At 45.2% G+C, this 25,101-nt stretch overlaps 3 long non-coding RNA genes and 1 other non-coding gene across 4 annotated transcripts; 2 read left to right on the top strand and 2 right to left on the bottom strand.

Annotated features, from left to right (window-relative positions):
• Positions 1-1,397: 1,397 nt before the first annotated feature.
• On the bottom strand, positions 1,398-8,317 carry LOC140698335 (uncharacterized). The gene is made up of 2 exons (XR_012076077.1): positions 7,723-8,317; positions 1,398-4,591 (listed from the first exon to the last, which is right to left on the bottom strand). It is a non-coding gene; the product is annotated as an uncharacterized lncRNA (long non-coding RNA).
• Positions 8,318-8,634: 317 nt separating this feature from the next.
• Positions 8,635-10,332, top strand: LOC140698338 (uncharacterized). Its single transcript, XR_012076082.1, has 3 exons — positions 8,635-8,875; positions 9,684-9,899; positions 10,248-10,332. It is a non-coding gene; the product is annotated as an uncharacterized lncRNA (long non-coding RNA).
• Positions 10,333-11,643: 1,311 nt separating this feature from the next.
• On the top strand, positions 11,644-13,704 carry LOC107034742 (uncharacterized). Its single transcript, XR_012076076.1, has 3 exons — positions 11,644-11,823; positions 12,296-12,384; positions 13,364-13,704. It is a non-coding gene; the product is annotated as an uncharacterized lncRNA (long non-coding RNA).
• Positions 13,705-14,700: 996 nt separating this feature from the next.
• TRNAA-AGC (transfer RNA alanine (anticodon AGC)) lies at positions 14,701-14,772 on the bottom strand. The gene has a single exon. It is a non-coding gene; the product is annotated as a tRNA-Ala (tRNA).
• Between the last annotated feature and the right edge of the window lie 10,329 nt (positions 14,773-25,101).

The following is a 25,101-nucleotide window of genomic DNA, read 5'->3' as shown; positions in this document are numbered from 1 at the left end:
GGATTAGGATGAAGACACCTCTGGGGGCCAGAATTCCGTCTCCCACAGTTAACTGCTCCCGTCCCAGCATTTGCCAAGAGTTTCTTTATCCTTAGAATTTAGGAACTTAACAGGGTATGTTTAAACAATCTCATGTCTTTTTCTTTTTTTTTAGCCCAAAGTAATTCTCCTCTAAATATTGTTTACCTGGTACTTCTTAATTTTTCCACTTTCTATTTAAAGCCTTTAATATTTTGAATAGCAGTATATCCTTAGGATTCAAAAACTTGAAGGTGTAGAAAAGGTGTGCAGCAACAAGTCCTCCTGTCTTTTTTCCCTTCTGCCCATTATGTCAACAGAACACCAATTTCCTGGGCTTTGATTCTCGGAGTGTGAGATTCACTCTCTATGCCTAACTCACCTCTTCCTTTAATACTAGTAACCATAATTCCTCAAAATAACCCTGCAGTCAGATTATATTGTCTTTGTAGAAAAGAAAGGTAAGACAGAGATGTAGAAAAGTGAAGTGACTTGCTGAAAAACACAAAGCTAGTACATGAGCAGTTGAGTTGGTATTTGAAGTCACACCTATGTGACTCTAAAATGTCCTCCTATGAGACACAAGGCCTGCAAGGAAATGCTCCCTGACTCCAGCCCTTTGGTGGAATCAAGGTGATAAATTCCTTAGAGAAAGCAGCATCAGACAGAAGAGACGTGCTCATGACACCACAGAAGCCAAGAGGCCAGATGAAAACAAAATTATATTCAGGGATAGAAACTCTGGGTTCTAGATCTGGCATAGGGACAAACTCCTGCTTCAGACAAGCTTCTGGACCTTCTAAGGGAAAGTGTCCTTCCACAGAGTGGGCAGAGCAGGCCATGTGTGCCCTAGATCCGTGCTTCAGGGTGGGGAAAGCCAATTCTGCAGCCCAAGACTTCCTGAATTTTCCTACTGCCATATTCCAATCAGCAAAAGGGAATGAATGACTAACTGTAGTGTTTGGGACAGAGCCAAGACAGGCCACACCATAATAAATTCTTTTGAAACCCATTTTCATATTTGAACATTTCAGGCTGATTTTGAATTTTTCTCCATAATAATCCTGAGTTTCTTTAATATAAAATCATGTTTTTATTCTGTTTTAAGTTATCTGTCGTTTGCTGCAGAACTTTAGGGTAATAAGACATGTGGAGTTATTATCCAACTCATAAATGAGGAAAGCAAACCCCAAAGAAGTTACCACAATCCTGCAGGCAGCCAAACAGAAACCCACATTCATGTCCTTACCTTAAACCTACACAGTTTCTGAACAGCTCCAGTCACAAAGCGTCAGACTGAAGAAAGGCTGAGTCACGCCAACGTTCAGCCTTCCAGCTGCAGCCTCAGTCAGCCACGAAACACGAGAGCAGACAATGTATACGCTTATAACCATTCTATTTTTTCACCTTCAGTACAGTATTCAATAAATGACATGAGAGTCCATCCTTTACTATCAAATAGGCTTTGTGTTAGATGATTTTGCCCAACTGCAGGCTAACACCAGCGGTCTGAGCACGTTTAAGGTCGGCGAGGCTAAGCTGTAATATTCAGGTTGGGTGTATTAAATGTATTTTTAACTTACAATATTTTCAACTTACAACAGGTTTCAGGCCATAACCCCACAGTAAATTGAGGAAAACGGTATACAGGCATCAGTAAATGTTTATATATATAAATGCCATGTAGCAAGCACTATATATAGGGAGCGCGTAACAGTTTAATTCAGCCCTCACAGCAATGCTTTGAGGTAAATGGCGTCACCCATCCCATTTTAAAGATTAGAGAACTAAGACCTGGGGAAGTTCAGGATACTGGTGCCGCTGCCCTTCCAACCCCATTTGTACTCAGTGTATGTATAGCACCTCTCAAAAATTTGGAACCACTGGTCCAGAAGCAGATGTCTGGGAAAGACCATAACGTCTTGTAAAAGGAGTGTCCTCCAGTCAAGAAGGGCTGGGCAAACCACAGACTTACTTGGGACTCTCACGTCCACTCAGCGGCAACCCTGAACCTTTGCAAGATGTTCTGCCTCGGCCACAACCAGGTGACAGAGGGGCTGACACTGGGACTGCCAGCCTCAAGGACACATTGCCTTAGCTGTGGTCTGGGATCAGAAAGCAGGCGATGAAACCGCCCCCACTGCTGCCCCAAGTGCTCGGACACTGAAGCACAGAGGCCAGTCCCAGCATCACTGCCACCGCCGTCTGACAGCCAAAGCAGCACAAAATGTTGCTTCTATAATCTCAGCCTCACACAAGTGCACCTGAAGGGTGGAACCCTAGTCCCCTCCAGTCCTCAGTGTGAAGAGCTGGCAAGCTCCCTGACTAAGCAGAGCAAGGCCAACCAGGAGGTGGGAGTGGGCACAATGCCAGCTGACAAAACCAACCAGTCACTGCACTTTTCATTCCCAGAATTTATACTGAGCTTTCTCTCTGCGTCCTCTGGTTGGCTTGTTTTCCTTGCGGCAGTTCTTCGTTTCCCCCTTGACCTCTCCGTGCACTGTAAGCCGTGCTCACACTCTCGCCCCATCTGTGCTGCCGCCCTGCTCTTATGCACCGCTCCAAGGCCAAGGGCAGCCACGCTCACCCTGCATGTGGCTCAGGTGTCTGGCCCTCGCGGCCGTGGGGGCAGCTCTGCCCGGTCGGCGCCCACGGAGCATCCCCGTCAGTGTTTCCGGCATGCAGTGCTGATTGGCTGGCTCCTCCCTGCTGAAGCAGGGACTCAGGATTTTGGAGAACAGGAGTGCGCAAGCCACCTCATCCTTGTTTTCTCACCAGGGCTGGCGGTGGCCCCTCAGGGTTGGGGACGCCTGAGATTTGTCCACGATCTCCCCACTAACCTCAGTGTGTTAGTCTTCTGTCACTGCACCACGGCCACAAGCTCAGAGGAAGTCACTCGTCAGTTCATGGAGATCATTTGCTTTCTTGTATGCCCTCGAGTAACACTGTGGGTGTCACAGTTCATTAATGATCCGCTCTCTCTTACAGAGGCATTCAGGCTGTTTCCAGCAGTGTTAAATGATCATGCCGCAGTGAGTATCTTGTGCATATGGGTTCTCATGTTGGGGATGTTACCACCAGGGGAGATGTCTAGATGTGGGACTTTGGTAGGCAAGAGTCATGCTTTGCAAATACCATGCTGGGGCACTGCCTAACAAGGGTGCCCAAGAGCTGTTTCACCTCCTAGAGGATTTGGACCTTTGTGTGACTTACTGTTTGCTATTAATTGGGACCCTGACTTGTGAAGTTACCTCAGACCTTTCAGACTGGCAAGGGAAAAAAAAAAAGGCCATGATTTTCATACTTTGTATGATATTAACCAGTTTTCAGTGTATTAGCAAGCTCACTCAGCATATCTTTGACTGAACATACGTCGGTTTGTCTAATTGCTTAGTCACATTTGGGGGCTATACAGAACACTCACCTTTTTTCATAAGCATTATTTTCAGTGTAAAACTATTTCTGCTCGAGAGGTTCTAGCTCTCTGACACCAGAGACTAAAACAGGCATCTCTGCTTTTTCATTACCTCTCAGATTGGGTCTCCCAACAGGAGAAGATTGAAAAATTTATAACGGAGATCCTGAGAACCCCAGTCTCCAAGATGACTGGGAATGTGAAGGCACACCTGAGACAAATCACAGAAATGAGGGAGAAAGCCCCGGTCAAGCCAGCATCACCCATGAAAAGACACCTGCTTTGAGACAGCAAATGTCCCACGACCTGCTTCATCGAGTGCCACCTGGAATCAAGCCGTGTGTGTGGAATGGATACGGAGGAGGTTTTGGCAGAAGAAATCCCTTCTTAATCACCAGGAAATCCGTGCTGGTGAGAAATGGTATGAATTCAGCAACGTGGGAAGGCCTTCCGTCGCTGTTCCTAGCTTCCCCAACATCAGAGAACTCACACTGGGGGAAGACCCTATGAAAGTCAAGAATGTGGAAAGGCCTTTGGTTCTGTTTCACTCTTTCCCAGACATCAGAGAATTCATACTGGCAAGAAACCCCATGAACACAAGGACTATGGGAAAAGCTTTCTTTGGCTCTCACAGCTTAGCATACATCACAGAACCCATACCAGCGAAAAGCCCTATCAGTGCCCCAAATGTGGAGAGGCTTACAGGTACCCATCACTGATCAGTAAACACCAGAGAACCCACACTGGGGAAAGCCCTACGTCTGAGAGGAATGTGGACGGGCCTTTAGACGTATTGCACAACTTAACACCAAAGAGCCCCTACTGGTGAGAAGCCACATAAATGTGATGAGTGTGGAAAAGGCCTTTGCCCATCAGTCTTCCCTTCCACAACATGGGAGCACCCATTCTGGTGAGAAACCTTACAAATGCAAGGTTTGCGGGAAGGCCTTTAGGAAGCGCTCACAGCTCAAACACCACCAGGTAATTCACACGGGTAAGAGGCCTTACGAATGCAAGGAATGTGGGGAAACCTTCAGTCAGTGCTCACAACTTACTCTGCACAAGGAAATTCATTCCTGATGTATGTAAGAAATGCGGGAAGGCTTCTGGGCACTCTCATCTTCCTCAGCCTTAAGGGGATCACGTCACGGAAAATCCCTATGAAAAAGTGAAGCCGACTTCACTGGTCTTGTCCCTCAACGGACATCAGGTAATTACGTATGACCTTGTCAAGCGTGGAGACACCATTTGGCCTGACTCATGTTACATTCAGCAGCAGACACACATTCATCACTAAAGACCACATTAACGTGACAACATGGAAAAGCTTCCCAAGACTGCGTATCAGTCATTAGTTACTGGGCAAGCCATGCCGGCCGGCAATCGGGGAGGTGAAAAAAATTCAGAAACCTTTTAGTTTAAGCTAATCAGCTATGTGGGGAGTTCTTTAGCCATAAGTCTCCTCTAATCAGAAAACTCATATTGAAGAATGTAATATAAGTTAAAAAAAATCCCCATTCAGAGTTTATCATTTGTTATGCATCAGAAAATACACAATGAATAAAACCCCAGGCATTAAAAACAACAGTTAAACATTTAACCGTCAAGTTGAGGAAGGTGTGAAGTTTGCAACAAATCATACAGGGCTGTTGCTCAGGTAAAAAGTGTAACAAATTAGACATTAACAAAACGTTTATGTTACCCACTACCCAGTACGTTCTGCTTCAGGGAAACAATGAGAACACCAGGAGGTGAATGAGAGAGGGATGAAGCAAAGCCTGCGGGATGTGGCTGTACCTGTACTCAGAAAGTTATAACTTTTGAGAAGCTAGAAAATGAATATAACTCAGCAATAGACACAATTAAGAAAAAAAAGTCACTGCAATTTTTAAATACAGAAGTAAGTCTTATTAACTTTGAAGCCTTTTCTTTAAAAGGATAATATAAACACTTACAGATTTCATAGAAAAGGAATGTAAAAACACACATAAAGGCATTCAAAAATAAGGCTGAACACTTTACATCTTTGATGCCAATAAATTTCAAATTTTTTGATGAACTTCAGTTCCTAAAAAGGAAAAATTAAGTTTACAGAATTGACTAAATGTTTAGCAAAAGATAGATTTTATAGGGAATCCACTTAAGTGGTTTTTTTAAACTCTAATATTATCAGCTGTAAAGATTTACCAAACCATAAGTAGAAAATATTTATGACACAAATTTCCAACTTTGAAAAGATGCAGATTTTATCAGCTCCTTTTCTGAGTCTTACAAAATCTCACTCTATGAACAACCCAAGATTTGCAGACGTCCTCCCAAATTACAAAGAAGTGTTGCACACTTACAAGAGCCAGGCACTTGTCTACATGTTAATTCTGAATTTAAACTTAAAAAATCATAAATACGAGCAAATTAATCCATTTAAGTTTTTTGCTTTTTAAGATGGAAGTATTTTTAGACCAGTAGTATAATCATTAGTATTTTTTAAACTAGGGTTTTTTTCAGGAATCTAGAAAAATGTATCTGTCTCCAAGGTTTATTATTCTTCCAGTCTATGCAGCTTAACTGAAAAATGAAAATATTTTAAAATCACTTGATCCTTGCATTGAAGAATGGTATGATGATGACGTATGTAGAATCAGAATGGGATACTTAAAAATAATTATTAACCACAAAAAATAAGAACAACTTGGAATCACCTGAACATATGCATAAGGTGGGATTTAAATGGTTCCACTTCTTTTTAAAGAAAATGTGGAATGCCTTCTTTTACTTAGCTTGCATTTAAATGGAAATTTTAAAAAATAAGCAGAAAGCTGTATTTCTCAATTTTTACATAACTTATTTACACATGTTTATAAAGGCTGTCCTTGTAAAGGGACTGAACAAAACTTCAGCTAAACAAGTTTAAGTTTTGTCTCAGGAAGACCAGTCCCAGTTACACCTTCCTCTGCATCAAATGGCATTACTGTTGAGGTTTCCTTCAGTCAGGCACACAAGGGACAATCTCAGGGTGTCAGTGTTTTGTTTTTAAAATTTGTGTTTAAGTATCTCTGAAATCTTTAAGCATAAGGCTTGAAAGAATTGCTTGCATTCCTGAAATATATTATTTTGTTTTTGTTTTGCAGAAAATTTCAACATTTCTTGAGATACATGCTTGTTAAATTCTTCACTTAGACTGTGACAGCATCAATATCATTTTTTTTTCTTTTTGCTTTGTTCTTCCAACTATATTCCACAGAAATTTCTAAACAGGGAAAAAGCAATATTCGCTACTTCTAACATTTTTTAGGTCTTAGGATAAAGAAATAACTGAATCAGAAGATCAGAATGAAGTCATTACAGCAGTCACTACTCTGTTTCAGTCACTCTTGATCCATAACACTGTTCTTCCTGACTGTATTGCAGCAGTATTAAAGAACAGTGTTTTGTAAAAATGCAGAGCGTTAAACAAGACCAAATGCAAAAACAGGGATGTGCTGGTGAGAAATAGGATCAGAAATTTAAAAGAACCTTACCATAGACAGGAAAGACACACCTACAGTTTCTGAGACGGCAGGTGTTTATAAAAGCTGGTATGAACGATGGGTGGTGACAGCAGATGAGTAACGCCCCTACAGGAACTTCTCCTGCTACTCTTCAGATCCCAGGATTTCTCCTTAACTATTACATCTTCTCAAGTATCACAAGAAGATATGCACAAGAATATTCATAGTTTTATTTCTAACAGCCAAGAAATCCAGAAATATTACAAATGGAAAAGACCAGAGGCCCAAAACGGTGTCACTGAGGTAAAGCCCATGATACCAAACTTAGATTTAGTATCTAACCTAATTACAGCTTCTGCCCTTTCCAGGAAGGTAATCTTCAACAACCAGTTTGGAATTCTCTGGCCATCATCAATGAGGTAATCACGCGGCCTCTCCACGCACCCCCTCCTTCACCCCAAGAAGAGACACTCTGCTTGATAAAACCCTCGCATTCCCTTCCCCACCAAAAGACGTCCTGACCCAAAACAACCCTTTGTTTTCTTCTTTCTTTCTTTCCTTTCTTTTTTGGCTAATGACTTCTTTGCTCCACCCTCCTTTCTATAAAAGCATTCCGTTTTATACCACTCCTCAGAGGGCCCACCTAGTTGCTAGATGGGCTGCAGCCCGATTCATGAATTGTTCAATAAAGCCAATTAAAACTTCCTAGGTTGAATTCTGTTTTATAACAGAAGAGACTGGATGTTTCCAAGACTTAAGAAACATGATGCTGCAATAAACAGAAATAAAACAAATACTTACCTGTGACGGGACTAACGCCCACTTGGCTGGGTCCCTCTCAGAGGGAGCACAGAGTCCTGGGAATGCACAGCTGAGGAGGAAACAAACATAAAGAAACCAGAATTTCGAACCCACTGCCACCCATTTTTCAACCATGTCCAGAACAAACTCCAAGAAAGCTCACTGTCAATATGCAACATTTTTTAGTGTACACTGCTGGTTGCCGAGCACGGTAACCGGGCCTTTTTCAATGCCGCAGTCGCCTATTCGGGGATGGAATTAGTAACACTTAATGCAAACTGACAACATTGTAAACTGACTATACTTCGGCTTAAAAATAACCCTTAATTAAACTACAAAAAAAAGGACAAATAACGATAGTCACTGTTACAATACTCGCCGAGCGCAGACACGCAGAGAGACACACACACACGAGTTCCTTCCATGAACAACAACATACCGGTCCCGCCCGCACTACTTCACGCTCGCCCACTCGCGGCGGCCTTCCAATCCACAGAGCTGCACGCCGGTTCCGACCAGCGCCGAGCTCCTGGGAAATCCCTCCCCGCAGCGGTTCCAAGCCGCGGCCACCCCGCCCCATGCGACCAAACCTCAGCCCGCGCCGCCGACTCACGAAGCGAAGGGAAAACGACCCAGGAACCGCAGAGCGTCCAAACACGCGAAGAAGGTACCTCACCTGCCAGCCCGACCGGAAGTTCCTGCCGCGGTGGCTCCTGGGAGTCGCGGAAGTGTCCGTGTGCGCATGTGCAGCCTCACCGCCTTTATTACGGAGACCTGAATGTCTTGGCATCCTGGCCAGCCAGGAGCCTGGACTTTGGTAGCCAGGGGCAGGTGCAGGACTCGGAGTGTCTGGGTTTGACAGCGAGCTCTGCTGCCCTAAACCGAAAGGCTGTGGCCTCTTCTCCTGGTGTCTTGGGTCTGGGATGGAGCAGGGAGCTGCGTGGGGAATAGAACGCGCATGCGCTGGCGCCCGTGGAGGCGGGGCTTCAGCGCACTAGGTCTCTAGGGATCCTAGAAGGCACCCGAGAGTAACGGATACGCATGCACACAATGGCCCCTAGGGGCGTGGCTTTGTGTCCTTGGGAGGCGGAGGTGGGAAGGCTGCGCAGGCGCATGGAGCACATCGCCGCCGCTTTCTGGAGGCACAGAAGCAGTTCGGTTTACGGGGAAAGGTTTCCCGGGTGGTGTATGGGGAGGGGCGCTCCGAGAGTCCCGGGTTGGGGTAGGGGTGGGCCGTCAGCGCCGGTACGCCTGGTGGCTTGTTCCCCTGCATGGTTGTTTCTTTGTGTGGTTGTGGGGTTTGCTTCAGGCATCTCTGGGTGTTTTGTTGATGGCTCTTCTGCGCTCTGCTCATCATTTGATTTTTCAGAACTTGGGTTTGCTCACGGTGTTACTAAACCAGGTTGGTTTGCCTGATGCGAAGTGCTGGCCAAGGCTGAAATTCAGTAGGACCCTACAATGCAAAAGGCCCCTGTGTTTTTCACTTCTTGTTTATAGGAAAAAAGGCTTTAGTCCTCTAGGCCTCTTCCCCAAGGAGCAGGCACAAGTAATTAGTAGCTAGAGAAGTGACGGAATGCAGAAACAAAAAGCAGTCAAGCAAGAAAAATAATGAGAAAATTCTAAGTAAAAGATGTGATTAAGTTGGACGCAGTGAAAGATGAATAGGAATGAATGTAAATTCTACTCTAAATTTGGAAAATATTCTACTTAAAAGTGAATGTTTTGTGGTGATGGTTGCATAGCTATATGAATATAATAGAAATAAGTGAACCATAAACTTATAATGGGAAAATTTTATGGAGTGCAAGTTGTACCACAATAAAATTGCTTTTTAAAAAAGGAAAAAATAAAAATTAAAAAAGTAGTGAAAGCTTAACCAATAGTTCAGTGACCAAATCGAGTTTTAGTTCCTCCTTAAAGGATATACATAATAATCTGGCGCATATTTTTTCTTTTGGAAGGGGCACCGAGATATAAGGGTGCATACCTTTAAGTTCGTCTGCAGAAATCAACACCCTCCCCACCTGGTGAAGGATGGTGACTACGTTGTGACCACTAGCGCATAGGCCCCAGATTGGTTGGAACCAGAAGATTGATGATGTTGACTCCCAAAATACCACCCAGTTACCGCACCACCAACCAACCAGAAGGAAGTCCACAAGCTGATCAAGCACCATGTAACTCTTATCCCTAATGTCGCCTTTATTTTATTTATTAATTTTTTAATTAAGTACAGTCTGTTTACAACGTTGTGTCAATTTCTGATGTACAGCATCATGTTTCAGACATCCGTATAAATACATGTTTTTGTTTTCATATTCTTTCTCATTATAGGTTACTACAAGATACTGAATATAGTTCCATGTGCTATTCAGCAGAAATTTGTTGTATATCTATTTTATATACAGTAGTTAGTATCTGCAAATCTTGAACCCCCAGTTTATCCTTTCCCACCCTTTCTACCCCTGGGGAAATTTGAGCAGATTTGAGGTTTTTTTTTTTTATAGTTCCTTTCTTCTCCTCAGCTCTGCATTCACAGGACTCTTGTTCTTTAAGAGAGGGACCCTATAAAGGGGACCATGACCACTGGACTTCTGAAAAGCACATCACAAGTGAGTTGTGGTTTCTTTTTTGTTTTCCTGCAGTGAGACCCCAAAGAATAAAGGTTAACCCTAACCCTAAAGAATAAAGTCATCTAATAACACAGAGATACTCATGAAGACTGCAAAATATCAAGTGCCCCGAGCTTTAATCCCATGTCCTAGGACAAATTTTAAAAAGAAGTGAGTTTTTTTTTTCCTTTTTCCTTACTGTTTGGAGAACAGCTTCCTTTTCACACACACAAATGAATTTAAACAAATATATTTTCCAATATTCTAGGAAATTACAAAATGCACTTACAAAAAGAGAAAGCCATAATCCCACAACCAGTCTTTTTTTTAAAAATAGTTTTCATGTTTCATTGTACTTACATTTAAATTTCACCATGAAATACTGAGCGTTAAGTATATGCTGGCCTTATATTCAGATTTTTTTGAAATGCAAAGATAAATGGACAGATGGCTTTAAAGATGTGATGTATTAGACTCTGTAGAACATATCAAACAATTAGAGAATCTAGAGTCTAGGGGGTGGTAAAATTCTGTCTATGTACATTTACACGTTTAGTGGCCCAAGTAAACTCGAAAGAGACAGGAAGGCGTATGTGAAGCTTTGGGTTGCAGTTGGGGGAAAAACCCATTCAGGACGGAACTGAGGTCCTAGGCTGCTGACCGTCTCCCCTTGACTTCGGACTTTAGACAAAATAAGGAGTATTTATCAGTGTACAGAAACCACTGAACTGAGGGGGGAGGGTGTAGCTCAGTGGTAGAGCACGTGCTTAGCTTGCACGAGCTCCTGGGTCCAATCCCCAGTACCTCCCATAAAAATAAAATAAACAAATAAACCTAATTACCTACACCCCCCCAAAAAACCCACTGAATTATACAAAATCCCTATTTGTCAAGAAAACTGCAGCAACAGGATAGGTTAAAGCCTAGTTGGCTCAGACCAACTAGGGTTGTGGGGGCCGCAGTCTGAAGTGAGCAGGGCTGGCTGGAGGCTGGGAGTCCAGCTGGATGTGACAGCTCACATCCAGGACCTGTAGACTGGAACAAGCTGGAAACTCAGTCCAGTGGCGGAATGGTTCCTGCTTTCCTCAAAAATCCTTGTTTTCCAAACATGTTCCTGGGATGCTTCCCTCAAGCCGGGCCCACAGCCCATGTTAACAATCTCGTTGATAATGTGGGATACGTATTTCTCCTCCAGAGAGCTGGTTTTCACTGTCTGTGCGTGTGTATGTGTACTGGAGTCGGGGGAGCAACCGGTTCCTACAGCGTACACCACAAAGCCTGTGCGGTACCTAATTTTTTTCAGCCAAGACTTCGCACTTCTCTCCAGGGCCTCATGAGTAAGAAAGTGTTTGCCGTTTCAGCAGTCAGTGACATTCACAAGATGTGGCCATCGACGTCTTCCATGAAGAGTGGGGATTCATTAACCCAGCTCAGAGAGAATTGCACATGGCCATGATGTTGGAGACCTACCAGAACTTGGTCTGACTGGGTAAGTGCATCCAGCCCTCAATTCAGCACCTGTTTTCTGCTGTGTGTTCCTCCTCCTACTGGAAATCTCTGGGGAACTATGATGACCTTTGCTTTATGTTTTTGTTCTGTGTCCCATGACGAGCACAGTTAGAAATGGACAACTTTCAGGGGGAGGGTATAGCTCAGTGGTAGAGCATGTGCTTAGCATGCATGAGGTCCTGAATTTGATCCCCAGTGCTTCCATTAAAATAATAATAATTATAATTAATAATAATAAATGAATGAATGGATAAATGAATAAATAAACCTAACTGCCTCTCCCCTGGAAAAAAAAAAGAAAAGAGAAATGAACAACTTCCTCTTTCCCATCCTTCAGAAAACCTTTACATTTAATCTGGCCATTCTTACAAGGGCTTCTAACCTGATTCCTGTGGTTAGTGGGCTGAATTCTTGGGTAATGATGGCATGGCCATTTCTTTCTCTTTCCACAGGCATTTCCATTTCTGAGCCCTACACAGCCTTCCTGTCGGAGCAAGGGACACAGCGCAGAGTGGCGCAGAGGCAAGACCTCCACCGGCAGGTGAGTCAGGAACCAAGCAGAGGGAAGGCTGTATGTTCAAAAAGCCAGCTGCTCCCTGAGGTGACAGCAGTTTTAAGGTGTTTGGACATCTCCCCTCAGAGGGCCTTTGGTTTGAGCTTCGCAGTGGGTCCATCATCCTCATTGGTCACCCTACTCTCATCCCTTTTTAAATGATTACCGCCAGCCTCCAGATGTGTGTCCTGCCCCCTCGTTTGCAATCAGCTCCCCACCTCTGCTCCCTCGATTGTGTTTCACCAGCTCATCTTCCTCCCTTCCCTTCTTAAGGCTGTTTCCTTGAAAACATTCCTCAACACCTCTGTTGTTTTCATCTATCCAAAAAGTTCCCATTCTGTCCTCCGATTAATTAAGTGTATCTACCCCACAGCTGTTCCATTAACAAACACATTCCATCTTTAATTCTGGCCAAGAATGAGGGTTTTCTAAAAGAACTGAACCCATCAAGGTGTTTACTGTTTAACAAGAGAAATTAAGAGATGCTCTTAGTGGGGAGGGTGTAGCTCAGTGGTGCAGCGTGTGCTTAGGATGCACAGTCATTGGTACCTCCATTCAAATTTTTTAAAAATTAAAGGAAAAAAAGAGAGAGAGAGACCTTCTTAGACACCCTTGGCAAAGTAGGAGCCAAGCTTGGAGAACTTCAAACAGAGTGACCACTGCCCAGGCCTGGGCGTGGCCAGGGGTCAGCACATCAGCGGTGGACGGTGCAGGGGTTTGGCCACTCGGGTGTGTGGCTTACCTGTGCTGCTGGACCTGCTCAAGCCCAGTCCTGGGCACACCTCTCATGTCTCATGGAAGATTGCCACCGGGCCCACCCCACCTGAGAGCTGGTGGTTTGAATGGTACCCAGCTCACGTGGGCGGTTTGGGCCACGTGAGCACTTGCTGTCTGAGTTTGCTTGAGCTGCTGTGACAAACGTACCATAGACCAGGTGGCTCAAACAATGAACGTTTATTTCTCACAGTTCCGAAGGCCAGGAATTGCAAGATCAAGGCACCAGTAGATTCAGTATCTGGAGAGAGCGCCCGCTTCCCGGTTCACAGACAACTTTCTCCTCGCTGTGTCCTCATGTGGAAGGGGTTCCCTTTTATGACAGCACTAATCCCATTCATGAGAGATCTACCATCATGGCCTAATCACCCCCAAAGCCCCCGCCTCCAAATACCGTGCCTCTGGGGGTTAGGATTTCAACATGTGAATGTGGGGGACACAGACGTTCAGTCCATGACAATGCCCCTCGGGTGGAGGGTCGCTCCTGGTACTGGGGATCATGCCAAGAGCTGTCGTTTAAATGGTGTGAAGGTCTCTGCTGCAGGCGGCGTTAATCTGGGGGTCTGTGCTGCGACTCTCCCATTGCTGTCCCACGTGGCGTCTTTTCCCACCACGGATACCTCTAGTCTCATGGCATCTGCCCAGTGCTGGTCCAGGCATCAAGGCTGCTTCTAATACAGCCGGAACCTTGTTCTGGGTCTCACTCAAAACCAGTACTTTCCACCTAACCCAGTAAGTGGACCCAAGCAGTATTCCACATCCTCTCAAGCACAGTGCTGCTTTCTCGGTAACAGGAGGTACATGATGCAAAAATTTATCCTTTACCTTGGCAGGGCTGGCCCAGCATCCCCTGGACCTCGGCACCCCTGAAAGCCTCCCTACCTGCCAGGTCCCTGAATCTCCCTCCACCTGGAGCGCACGTGACCTACCAGGTCACCTCCGAGTGTGGTCTCATGAACAGAGTATCATCAATACAGTGGGCCAGTGTGATGCTCGACTGAGCCATCAGGGTCTTCAGCTTATGCTGTGATACAGAGCAGGACAGTTAACTTCAGTGCAGGGCCCAGACCCTCGTGTCACTCAGCTTGGGCTGCCCCCAGCTCAGTTCCACAGATTCAGTGGTGTAAATGCAGAAGTGTATTTCCTCACAATTCTGCAGACTCTGCGGTCTGAGATCAAGGAGTCAGCAGGGTTGGCTCCTTTAGAGGCCTCTCCGTGGCTTGTAGACAGCCAGCTTTTCCCTGTGTCCTCACACGCACAGTCTTCCCTCTGCACGCGTCTGTCTGTGTTCTCCTGTCTTCCTATAAAGCCACCGTCATACTGGATTAGGACCCACCCTAATGACCTGATTTTTCCTCTTTAAAGGCCCTGTCTCCAAGAATCTGCCCATCCACTCTGTGAAATTTTGTATCACTCATTATCCAGATTAATTGGATAGGTACTTGTGTCATTTTATTTCAGTATTTTTTAAAAATGTTTATTTAATCCATAAACTTTGGGGGGGGTCAATTAGGTTTTTATTTGTTTTAATGGAAGTACTGGGAATTGAACCCAGGACCTTGTGCATGCTAAGCACACGCTCTACCACTGAGCTACACCTCCCTCCTGAATGTTTCATTATTGAAAAAATGGATTGAGTGGATGGTGGCTAGTGAGTGTATGATAATGTTAAAATATTAAATAATATTAAAAATTTTCTAAACCTATAAAACCAGGGTAGGTTTGTTTGATCAAGTATTCAGTGTTCGTTTGATCAAGTATTCAGTCTTCGTTTGATCAAGTATCCAGTGACATGCTGTAAAAAGAAAAAAGCAATAACCTCCTTGTGTCTTGTGTGTGTTTTCATTCTTACTTCCCTCAAGGACTCACAGTCACAGTGCAGTGGGAGTATGGTTCACATCTTTACCCATGCTCACACACACCCCACAGACACATACCCAGGGAGCGTTTTCTTATTTTCTTTCTCTCTCTCTCTCTTTTTTTTTTTGTGGGGGGAGGTATTTAGGTTTATTTATTTTTATTTTATTTATTTTTTTAATGGAGTTACGGGGAATTGGACCCAGGACCTCATGCATGCTAAGCACGCACTCTACCACTGAGTGAACCCTTCCTGGGTTATTTTCTTGTTCTTAAAAAATAGCTACCTTTCTTCACTTGTTAAAACTTTATCTCAGTCAGCTTCACCTCTTCAGGTCTGTATAGCTAAAACTCATTATTTCTAATAGTTCCACAAATAAACCAGACTGTTGGACATAGTGACATCAGTTTAAATAGATACTTTCGGGAGAGGGTACAGCTCAGTGGAAGAGCGCCTGCTTAGCATGCACGGCCCCAGTACCTCCATTCAAACAAACAAACAAACAAAAGATACGTTAATTCAACGGATATTTACTAATCAACTATACTTCAACTTTTAAAATTTAAAAAGTTTTAAAAATAAAATTATTTCCAATTTAAAATAATAATAAAGGGGTATTTATCTTTTCCCAGCGTTTCTGTCAGTGGAGCATGACAAGAGGCGTCCACTTGAGGGCGCAGTCGGCCAGAGGGAGCGCCTGCCTCTGTGCGTTTGCGCGCTTACACGCGCGTTTTCACAGCGGGGTTGTGTTTCAGGAAGAGCGTCAAAGAGGAAACATGCCGATAGGAAGTAGTGACGAGAGACGCAGGCGGCACCCGGGGAGACTCGGATAAAGCCCCCCGTCCCCCCCAGCCCCGACGGGCCTTCCCGTCCGCGGAGAGATGCTGGCGGCGCCACGAGTGTGGGAAGGCCTGCGGCCGCCGGGCCGCTCTGCTCAGCATCCGGTCGGCGGGGGCGAGACCGCGAGTGCGGGAGGCCCTCGGCGAGAGCGCCCACCTCTCCCCAGCCCAGGTCCCCCCACCCGGGAGGAGGTCCTCGGGCGCCGCGGGCGCGGGAGCACTCGCGGGGGCGGGGGCGGGGGCGGGGCGGGCCCTGCACGTGCCAGGCCTGCAGCTAAGCCTCCACCGGAGCGCGCGGCGCGGCAGGCACCGGGGGTTCGTTCCGGCGAAAGGCCTGCGGAGGCAGCAGCGGCACCACGTCCTTCACCGGCTGTCCTCGCCGCTTGAGCATCGGAGGACTCACCCCGGAGAGAAGCCCTGCCGGCGCCAGGGCTGCGGGGAGGCCTTTCGCCCGGCGGTGCAGCCCCCTCGACGCCGGAGAGTCCACCCCGGCGAGAAGGCCCGGGCGAGTCAGGAACAGGGGAGAGCCTTCACCTGCGGGTCCCCTTCGTGTGGCCAGGAGGCGTCACACGGGAGAACGGCCCTGCGAGGGCCAGGTGTGCGGGAAAACCTTCAGCGGCCACTCGTCCCAGGTCACGCACGATCGGACTCGGCGGAGTGAGGCCCTTCGGCTGCCCCACGAGCACGAAGGCCTTTAACACGTCCTCCTCCGCGTCTACAAGGGTGTTCATCCCGGGGAAAGCCCTTCGGGGCCCGTGTGGGGAGTCCTTCAGGTGCAGGTGCCACCGTACTCGAAACAGCGTGTCCTTTCTGGAGATTAACCAGAGCCGGCTGGACTGGAGGACGGTACTGTTCCAGTCACCGAACCAAGATCTGGGCAGCAGGCAGCCAGCAGTTGGCACTGACTGTCTCAGGAGGCAGTTTATTTACAAGGGCTCAAGAATCATCAACAGATGGGTTGGCAACGAACCCACTTTGGAAAACGGAGATGGAGCCAAGCAAGTTCAGTTTAAGAGCTCATCTAGTGTCAGAGGATATAGCTCAAGAGGTAGAGTGCGTGCTTAACATGCATGAGGTCCCGGGTTCAATCCCCAGTGCCTCCATTAAAAGTCGTAATAATAATAATTAAATAAAACTCCTTCCTTCCCCACCTCCCCCCAAAAAGCAGGAGGCGAAACCACTGTCCTGTGACTGTTCACCCATGACTAGCAACCCTTTCCAAACTGACCCCTGGTTTGTGTCACCTCCGGTTTATCGTCCTAAAGCCAAGTTTACAATGCAGGTGTGCTAACAGCCAGAGATGAGGCAAAGAGATCACCTCTTGGCTTTTGTCCTGGCAGGAGAGACACTGTGTCTTCAAACCCAATGGAGAACTCCCCTCCCGTGGGAGGGCCTTGGGTGTCGTACAATGTGAAAGAGAGACAGGCAGCTATGACTTAATGCTCTGCATCCTACAAATGGCGGCACCCACGTGGTTCCATGTTTAGCTTAGAATTGCCCGACCAGCGTCCCTTCCTGAACTCTCCCTCCCTCCAGCTGCTGTGTTGTCAAGATCTTATCACTGTGTCTGTCACCTTTGAACAAGGATAGAGGGACCAGCACAAAGGAACAGCACCAGGATGGATAGGAGGGTATCAGAGATAGATGTTAGCGGATGTTCCTAAACTGAGCACACAGGAGTTTTGGGGGGTTTTTGTTTGTTTGTTTTTTCTTGACTTTCTATTACACGTTCATGTAAAAGCATTTATAAAAATCATGATGGGGAGGGTATAGCTCAGCGGTAGAGTGCCTGCCTAGCATGCATGAGGTCCTGGGTTCAATCTACAGTACCTCGGTCAAAAATAAACAAACCAACCTAATTACCTCACCCCCCCCAAAAAAAGTAAGAAAATAATTTACTATTTGGGAAAATGTGTGTATTTCTGCCACCGTGGGGTACCCTGATGTTCACGAGGCTGGCATAACAGAAGAAAGCATTTTTTTTTAATAAATCTATCGATTTATTTCTTGATTCAACAAATTATCAAGTGTTTCAGGCAAAAAAATAGACAACGATTTCTGTCCCCCAAAAGATTACACTCTAACTGGAAGACAGAGATAATAAGCAATAGACGTAATATGTTTGGAAACAGTATTTCTCATTAGATTAGTGGGGCTGAAGAGTAATAAAATGGTAAGGAAGGAGAATCAATACAGGGAGGTGGGTTGCTGTTTTCAACACGGTAGTCAGAGGAGACCTTGTGGAAAACGTGATATTTAAGCAACGACTTGAGTTGAGAAACACCCGGGAGGGGAAAGTTCAACACTATCCACCATGAGAAAAGGTTTTCCCCCGTTTCCTGTGTGCACAGGTGGCATTCTCAGTTATACTGGGTGGCGAGCACACACTGCCACACAGAGGGGGATGCACACATTCCCCCTCGGTCAACCCTCCTCAGGAAAACCATCTCTTTTTCACGGCATCTCACTGTTGCTTACACACATTATATTGCTAATGCATAATTGTCTTCTTCTAGGAAGAAACCAGAAGCTACAGCAGTCCAGCTGCGGGGACCACATTTATGAGGTAAAGCAAAGCAAAGCTCTGTTTCTTTGCTTCCCGCAGCGGCAGACAGGGAGTGGGGAGAGTAACCCAAAGTCCCCTCCTTAGTAAGCAGTGACTACCCACCAGGCACCCTGCTAAGCACATTATCCCGTCTGACTCCTACAACAGCCTTACAGGCTTGCAGAAAAGGTATTTCTATTCTATTTTTATACATTAAATTGATTAATTTTATAGATGGATATCTTAGACTCAAACTATGGAAACCAACCCAGGTCACAAAGATCCTAAGTGTCTAATTCTGAAGCCGGAGGTTCTGGAGTGGAATCGACTCACTGCAGTCCTTGGTTAAGAAGAAAGCATTTTTATGTTGGAATTTGCTAAGCTTTGACCTGACAGAAGCAAGGGCGGTGAAACAGCGCCCCTTCCGGGCAGCTTTCGGAATCACATTGTCTTGACGATCGCTGTAGCCTACCGCAAACGCTCGGAGAGAGAGCAAGGACCCGTTTTGCCGGTTTGTTGGTTGGTTAAGTTTCTCGTGATTCTGTGTGCGGAGCGTTCGCATTGTACCCGGGGAACGTCGAGTCTCTGATCTGTGTGATTCGGCTGGTAGTGACCCTCCGGGACCCTGCACAGGGCTCGGACGGCTGAGAAGGTAATCCCAGAGCCTCCGTGTTCACTGTCAGCTGCTGCCGCTGTTCCCTTCCACGTGGTCCCCAATCCTCCCCGTCGCCTGAGCTCTTCATGCGGTCTGGACAGAGTAGCTGGACCTCCAACACGATAGACCAGCGCCCCCAAGAGGGCAAAACAAATGGCCGGGCCTTCTTAAATTTCCCTAAACAGGGTTTTGTTAACAAATCTTGCATAACCTGTATCAGATTAGCCCCTAAATATTTAATATTTTTATTCTATTTGTCTTGCTAAAATTTCAATTTGAGTGCTCATTGCTAGTATATACAAACACACTAGATCTTTGTATATCCATCTTACGTTCTGCAACCATACTAAACTCAATTATTCTAAGGTCTTGTTTTGTTTTGTTACATTCCATGGGTTGTAAATGAAAAGTCTTGCCAGCCATATTAGTAAACAGAGAATGCTGTGGCCATCAAGTCATCAGCCACTACCGCCACCATCATCCCCAACCCCTCCACCCTCTGAATCCCTACTGACAGTGAGCACAGGCCACTCAGGATACTGACCCTCCGGCAGCGCAGCCTCTGCAGCCACCCCCATCGGTGCCCCCTGAGGAAACTCAGGAAGGGAAAGAAAAGGACACTGGCCCTAGACAGCTAGGTGCACATCAAAAGAATGATTTCTATGAGCCCAGACCTTTGTGCCTTCCCATCCATAGGAAAGCGCTAAATTCCTTGAGATACCTGGTTTTCTTTTATTAACAGTCATCTTTTGATGTTCTGACTACCTGGTCTTTCTTGCACAAAATCATATATCCTGGCTTCCACCTTGCCCCTTTGGAGCAGTCCCTCAGAGCCATCTGGGAGGCTGTCGTCGTGAGTTTAAGTCCTCAGAAATGTCCCCTGAATAAAACATAACCCAGCTTTTAGGTTGTGCATTTCATTTCAGTCGACTGGCTGTTGTACCTAAGGCGATCGTGTCTTCTTCAAATAAAGACAGTGTGCTTTGCCTTTCGCACCTGGGCGCCTTACTCTTCCTGGCCTTAGTGCTGGCCGGAGCCAGTATTAAGTAGTTACAGCATCAAGCAGAAGTGAGATCGATATCTTTACTTTTCTCCTGATTTGAGGGGAAAAGCATCCACTCTTTTACCGCTAGGTATCAGATTAGGTGGTTTTGAAAAAAATTTTTAATCACGTTGAGGACGTTCCCTTCTTTCCTAGTTTGCTCAGAGTCTTTTAGAAGTCAGGCATGCTGCATTTCGTCAAAAGCTTTTCTGCATCTAGTAAGACAATAGTATGGTATTTCTGGGTTTTTCGTTGTTGTTGCTGAGTTTTTCACGCGGTGAATTATATTGCTCGATTTTCAGATGTTAAAACCACTTTGCCTTCCCTGGATAAAACCCACGTGGTCACACTGTATGTGAATGTAATTAATGCCACTGAATTGTACAATGAAAATGGGTAAAATGGAGATTTAATGTTAGGTACATTTTACCACAATTAGAAGGGGGAGGGGAGGAGCGGAGAGGAGAGAAGAGAAGAGAAGGGGAAGGAGGAGAAAGAGGGGAGAGGAGAGGAGAAGGAGGGGAGAAGGGACGAGGGGGAGGGGGAGGGGGAGGGGGGAGGGAGGAGGGGGAGAGGGAATCACACCTTCCGCAGCCAAGGGCCTCAGCAAGCAGAACACGATCACCTTCCTTGAGGGGACAAGCTGCAGAGCCGGCTGTGGGCGGGAGGCAGCGAACGCTCCGCCACGCTGCGGCAGAGCCCAGCTGGGCAACGATCGGCCCCTCGCGCCAGGTGACCCAGCTCGGATCGTGCCTTCGGGAGCAGGGCCACCTTTTATCCTCCGGCCTCCAAGTGTCGGCCCTGCGTTGGGCTTCGGGTTGGGAACTCGGCGCTGCGCGGCGGGGTTGAACGCGGAGAAGCGACGCCAGCCTTCCCGGGGCGGAGGGGCTGCGGCTCCCGCACCTGCCGCTTCTCCCTCGCGCATCCTGCCCCGAGGAGACGGAAGGCGCTCGGGCCTGCGCCTGGCGCAGCAGCCTTCGGTGGCGCCCCGTCCATCTTTACAACCCCAGGGGCGCCACACAGTGACTGTTGCTGTGCGGGGGGGGTCCCTTCACCTGGGAAGACCGGTGCCCCTCTGCCAGCCTGCGAGCCGGCTCCGACGCTCCCCCTTCAGGGGCTTCTTCTCTGCTGTCCCTACCTGGGTGCAGGCGTCGCTCGCTTTGTCGTCTTTCTCACATGTTGCGTTTGTTTATTTTTTGACATACGAAAGCTCTCCGGCAACTCTGAGCTGAGCAAGTCTGATCGGTGCCGTTTTCCCAAAAGCATTTGCTCACTTGTCACACCTGGGTCGTTCTCGCCGTATTTCAAAGGTTTTCAGTGTTATTACTATACTTGCTGTAGTGATCGGTGATCAGCAGTCTAGCTGTTGTTCTTTTCCCAATTGATTTATTTACTTTTTTATTGAAGTATAGTCACTTTCACAATGTGTCAATTTCTTGCATATAGCATAATATTTCACTCATGCATATACATACATACGTACATACCCTTTCATATTATTTCTCATTATAGATTACTACAAGACATTGAATATAGTCCTCTGTGCTATACAGTATAAACTTGTTTACCTATTTCATATTTAGTAGTTAGTATCTGCAAATCTCGAACTTCCAATTTATCCCTTCCGACCCCCTTTCCCTTGTAACCATGAGTTTGTTTTCTTTTTCTTTCTTTTTTTCTAGCTGTTAACAAGGATTTATTTCAGTTTTAGGATTTAATATATAACTTTTAGAAATGTAATTTTCAGAAACTGAAGTTTCTATTAAAAAGAAGACTTTAGTACACTGATGTCTTCTTCCTAGAATGTTATTCCTAGGAAGTAAGGAAAAGTCCTGCAGTGTTGCATGTAGTTCTACTTGGTAATAATTGACTGGACCCACTTGGGAATGGTCTCCTTTAGGAGACATGAGTTTGTTTTCTATGTCTGTGGGCTGTTGCTGTTTTGTAAATAAGTTAATTTGTCTTTTTTTTTAGATTCCACAAATAAGTGATATCATATGGTTTTTTTCTTTCTCTTTCTGGCTTACTTCACTTAGAATGGCAATCTCCATGTCCATCCATGTTGCTGCAAATGGCATTATTTTATTCTTTTTTATGGCTGAGTAGTATTCCATTGGATAAATATACCGGATCTTCTTAATCCAGTCATCTGTCCATGAACATTTAGGTTGTTTCCATGTCTTGGCTACTGTAAATAGTGCTGCTATGAACATAGGGGTGCATGTGTCTTTATTAATTAAGGTTCCCTCTGATGAGCACATAGTTTTTATATGCACTGGGAAACCAAATAATTCATGTGACTCACTTTGTTGTGATGTTCACTGTATTGCAGAGATCTGAGCTGAGCTTGTAATATCTCTGAGGTCTCCCTGTATGTAGAAGTTAGTGGATTTGTCCCCCAAATGTGTAATGGTTAATTTTTTATGTCAACTTGACTGAGCCACCAGGTGCCCAGATGTTTGGTCAAATATCATTCTGGTGTCTGTGAGGGTGTTTTGGGGATGGGATTAAAATTTAAATCAGTGGACTTTGAGGAAAGCAGGTTGATCTTCCTAATGTGATGGGCCTCACTTAATCAGTTAAAGGCCTGAATAGAACAAAAAAGACCAACCTCCCCTGAGCAACAGAGGCTTCTCTGGCAGTGGCCTTTGGGCATATATCTGCAACACCAGCTCTTCCTGGTCCTGCAGCAGATGACCTTCAGACTGGAACTGAAACATCAGCTCCCCTGGATCCCAAGTCTGCCAGCCCACCCTGCAGATTTTGGACTTGCCAGCCTCCATAATCACAGGAACCAATTCCTTACAGTAGATCTCTGTGTCGGTCTACATCCTATTGGCTCTGTTTCTCTGGAAAACTCTGACTAATATAAAGGGCCTGGCTATCTGTTTTTCTAGCTTGACTATGAACTTCTTATGGGCTGAGACACTATTTCACTGACCTCAGAACACTTAGGATCCAACATGGGCCCAGAGAATATTTGTCAACTAGAGTAAAATTGACTATTTTAAAACCATTGCTATTTCATCTTCCTGGAGTATTAAGTGGGACCTCTCTGCTTTGGAGAGAATCTTAGCAGGGATTTTATAGGAATTATTATTTTATATGAAATATGTTATCTGGTTCTTGGGGGGTGGGGGAAAGGCCATACCTAAGATCCCAGTATTATTTTAATTCATTAATAATATTTTAATTTTTTACTTATTTATTTAATGGAGGACCTGGAGACTGAACCTGGAACCTCACACATGCTAAGCACTGGTTCTACTGCTGAGCTATACCCCCACATCCCCAGTATTATTTTGATAGTTATATGCTTAGTTTTGTGTCAATATGCATATCTTATCTTTTAAAATGTGAAACAATTAGTATTAGTAATGACCTATTTCTCCCTGTCTTAGTCAACTGCTGTGTTTTTTTTTTAAATTGCTAATAAAATCAGAAAGATGAATATCACATGATATCACTTACATGCAGAATCTAAAAAATAATACAAATGAACTTATTCAAAAAACAGAAATAGACTCACAGATACAAAAAAGCAAATGATTACCAAAAGGGAAAGACGGGAGCAGGATAAACTAGGAGTTTGGGATTAGTAGATACACACCACTGTATATAAAATAAACAAGGTCCTACGGTATAGCACAGGGAACTACATTCAATATCTTGTAATAACCTATAATGGAAAAGAACATGAAAAATAATATATATGTACAACTGAATCACTATGCTGTACACCAGAAACTCTAACACAATATTTTACTAATAAAATCAATTGCCCTTTATTCTCTCTCCTGTCTCAGTAGAAAGCAGGCCATTGCTCCACCAGATTCTCAGCGTTTTGTAAGGCCTGGTCCTCAGAGTGTTGTCTAAGGCGAGGCTGACAGCTTTTCATCTGGCCTGTTCTGCTTGCTCTCGGTTTTTGAGAACTGTCATCGGTCCAGAGAGCTGCAGCCGTTAACAGATATCATCAGCCTTCGTCTTAACTGAAACATCAAGGAATCGGGCCCAGACGTGTCAGGGAAACCTGTGTGACTCACAAGCCCCCTTGAGCTAGTGGGTGTTCAGGAAGCAGAGAGAGGGACAGAATTTCCCTGAAGGGGTAGCAGCTCTCATCCCTTCACGTAAAACTGAGTTGACGCTAGGGAACCGCTGAACACGCTATGTTCACCTGCAGCGAAGCCTGTTGGGTCCCTTGCTTGCTAAGCATTCGGTCTAAGTCGATTTTCTCTGGGATGTGGATTTCAGGGGGAGACTCACCAGGGCTCTGAAAGAGACAATTCATCTTCCATGAAGTAGAGGCATTGTACTTGGTGCCTCTGTCCAGCAGGTGGCGGTGTTGTACCGCAAATGAGAGATTTCCCAACGGTGGGTTTTTTTTTTTTTTTTTTAATTTTTTGGTGGGGAGGAGGGAAGTATAGATTCACTTATTTACTCACTTATTTATTTAATGAAGGGACTGGGGATTATCCCAGGACCTCACGCATGCTAAGCATACGCTCTGCCACTGAGCTATACCCCCACATCCCTAGTATTATTTTAATAGTTATATGCTTAGTTTTGTGTTGATGTGCGTTACTTATCTTTTAAAATGTGAAACAATTAGTATTAGTAATGACCTATTTCTCCCTGTCTTAGTCAACTGCTGTGATTTTTTAAAACTACTAATAAAGTCAGAAAGATGAATATCACATGATATCACTTATATGTGGAATCTAAAAAATGATACAAATGAACTTATTTAAAAAACAGAAATAGACTCACAGACATAGAAAACAAAGGGGTTTCTCAAAGAGGAAAGTGGGGAGGGATAAATGAGGAGTTTAGGATTTGCAGATGCACACTACTTTCTATAAAACAGATAAACAACAAGGTCCTACGGTATAGCACAGGGAACTATACTCAGTATCTTGTAATAACCTATAATGGAAAAGAACATGAAAAATAATATATATGTATGACTGAATCACTATGCTGTACACCAGAAAC

Source organism: Vicugna pacos, chromosome 9 (genome assembly GCF_048564905.1).
Source record: "Vicugna pacos chromosome 9, VicPac4, whole genome shotgun sequence".
In the NCBI taxonomy this organism is placed as follows: Eukaryota; Metazoa; Chordata; class Mammalia; order Artiodactyla; family Camelidae; genus Vicugna; species Vicugna pacos.
The sequence above is the reverse complement of the archived record's forward strand: the minus strand, read 5'-3'. Positions and strand labels throughout refer to the sequence as shown.